Raw genomic sequence first — 2,776 nt, 5'->3', positions numbered from 1 at the left:
TATTATATAGCCAAGTAAGAAAATTTCTGATACCTATTTATTTAATTGCCCTAAAACACAGGCGTTTTCTAAAATAACAGGTACAGGTATCCTCTGAGTTGAGCAAATAAGTACTGAACATCGGCTCCTCCACGGGGGACTCGGTCCTGAAACAAACTGAGGAAAAGCCCTGTGTATCGTTGATGGTAAGCCGTAAACACCGAAACACAAGGCGTTTGCCCACTGGAGTGCTCGAGGAAGCAAAGGCAGTCAGGAAAAGACACTTCCCCCCTTCCTTGGGCCCAAGTGGGCGTTGACGCCTTTCAGGGCTCACCGCCACGAGCTATTATTTCCAGCAAGGTGACGCTGGCACACGGAGGTAAAGCGCTGTGCCGGGAGGAGGCGGCCCTAATACGCTCCCTTCCCCTCGTGGGCCCCCCCGCCTGGCTCCATCCCTCAGGTAACGGGCCCTGCGCGCCTGGCAGAGCTGGGCAGGTGGCAGCTGAAACCCCCAGGGCAGAGCCCTGGCACCACGTGTCCACTGAGACGTGAAACCCAGCTGAGTGTGCGGTGAGTGCAAAGCGCACATCACATTTTGAAGATTCACTATGAGAAAAGCATGTGGTTTTAGAGACTTTAATGAATAAACTTTATTTTCTGGAGCAGTTTTAGGCTCACGGCAAAACCGAAGAAAGGCCCAGAGATTCTGCAGACACCCCTTGCCCCTCCCCGCGGGGCCTCCTGCAGAAACAACAAACCCCACTGCCGCGGGGCACCTGTTACCACTGATGAGCCCCGACGACACGTCATCACCACCCAGACTCCACGGTTTACATCAGGGTTCGCTCTTGGTGTGAACATTCTACAGTTTGGGACAAACATGTAACGTCGCGTGGCCACCGTCGATGTCTCGCGCAGAAGAGTCTCACTGCCCTAAACCCTCTGTGCCCTGCCCGGTCACCCCGCCTGCTACCTAACTCCTGGCGGCCACCCATCTTTCTACTGTCCCAGAGTTTTGCCTTTTCCAGGATGTCATATTGTTGGAATCACACAGTGTGTAGCCTTTTCAAGACCGGCTTTTTCCACTTAGTCATATGCGTTTAGGTTCCCTCCATGCCTTTCTGTGGCTTGAAAGCTCATTTCTTTTTGTGCTGAGTGAGCTTCCACTGTCTGGACGCACCAGCTTATTTACGCATCGTCTACCGAAGGGCATCTCGGTTGCTTCCAAGATTCAGTGACTATCAGTAAGTCTGCCAGAGACATCTGTGTGTTGGTGTCTCTGTGGCCGTAAATCTTCAACTCATCTGAGTAAATACCAAAGAGCATGATTGTGGGATAGAAAAAAGTGTATTTTTAATATACTGGATTAAATAAAGTATATTATTAAAATTACTTTTCCTTATTTCTTCTTACTTTTAAAAAACGTGGTTTCTAGAAACATTTAGACTCACACATGTGGCTCACGTTACATTTCTAGTGACCGACGGCCTGGAGACCCTGGGGGTTGTACGTGGGAAAGGCTTGCTTCCAGGATGCGCCTCAAGCCTGTGGATACTGACTGAGTTTCTGGCTTTGGGGAGGTGTCTTGAGGTCCGTCATGCGGTCGGAGCGAAGGCGGCGGGGGAGGAGCCGTGCTCGGCTTTGCACACGCGGTCCCTGCAGGAGGCTCGTCAGCGCTGGCCATCGCATCCTTGACTTGTGCCTGAGGGTCCAAGCTCACGTGTGAACCCCAGCCCTGACCTGCTCTGCTCTTCTGTCCACCCCCTTTGGTGGCTTCAGGCTTGGGGACACCTCTCAGCTGGAAAAGCCGTGCTTGTGATACAATTACCGGGAGCGGAACATACAATTCTTTGGCAATGGAGAGCCGGCCCTTAGAGGGGTATTTAGCACACGGTGCTGGCTGGGGTGCGGTTCCCAGCGCAGCAGGCTGAGCTCCGAGTTCACCGCTGTTCCGAAGGCACCCAGGACCCATGGACCCGAAACTCAGCGGGAGTCTCTCCTCGTCGCGGCCACGCCGGGCTCCCCAGCTGGCTTGCTGGACGCCGGCGCCTGGGAACCTCACTTTGCTGGGGCAACGGGCATATTCGGACGCCTCACTTGAAAGAGTGAGTTTAAACTTGTAAAAGCCTTAGGAGGGCGATTCCTGGTGAGAACTCGATCCAGGGGATCACACCGTGGTCAACACTCCCAATGAGGAAGTGCTGAGCCACGAACAACGAACAAAACCCAGACGGACACAGCCCAGGACCTTGATCCAAGCTGGACCAGCGAGAGGAGAGCCCGGGGCCCCGGGAAGTTGCAGTCCCAGGCCTGCCCTGGCTCTGCTGCAGCAGATGGGGCCCGTCTGGATCCTGCTGGGGGTCCAATGCGGATCGTTGCCTGAAGTCGCAGGAACCCATGTGCAGAAGTGTGAACAGACACAAGGAAGGCAGCTACCCTGCAGCAAAGTGACAAGTGGGAACAGACGGTGTGGTAGTCTTCACTGAGGCCTGAGGGCCATGAGGGGAGTCGGCCGGCCCTTTGGCACTGGAAGGCCACTAAGATCTGGGGACACCCTGAGCTGAGAGCGCGTGTTCCTGGCGGGGCAAGCAGGGCAGGATGCAGACCACCCGTGAGCGCGCGTGAGCCCAGCAGCTATGGGGACTCAGGAGGCAGAGGGTCACCATGGGCAGCGCAGCTGCGGCGTCCTCGAGAACAACCACAAGCCCACAGTCGGCAGAAGGGCCCAGGAATGTGCGCCCACAGCTTTATACAGGGGTCACCGGGCCATGCACACCGAAATACAAAGGAAGGGTCA

The sequence above is a fragment of the Stenella coeruleoalba genome, assembly GCF_951394435.1.
Source record: "Stenella coeruleoalba genome assembly, chromosome: 18".
Taxonomy (NCBI): domain Eukaryota; kingdom Metazoa; phylum Chordata; class Mammalia; order Artiodactyla; family Delphinidae; genus Stenella; species Stenella coeruleoalba.
Note: the sequence above shows the minus strand (reverse complement) of the source record.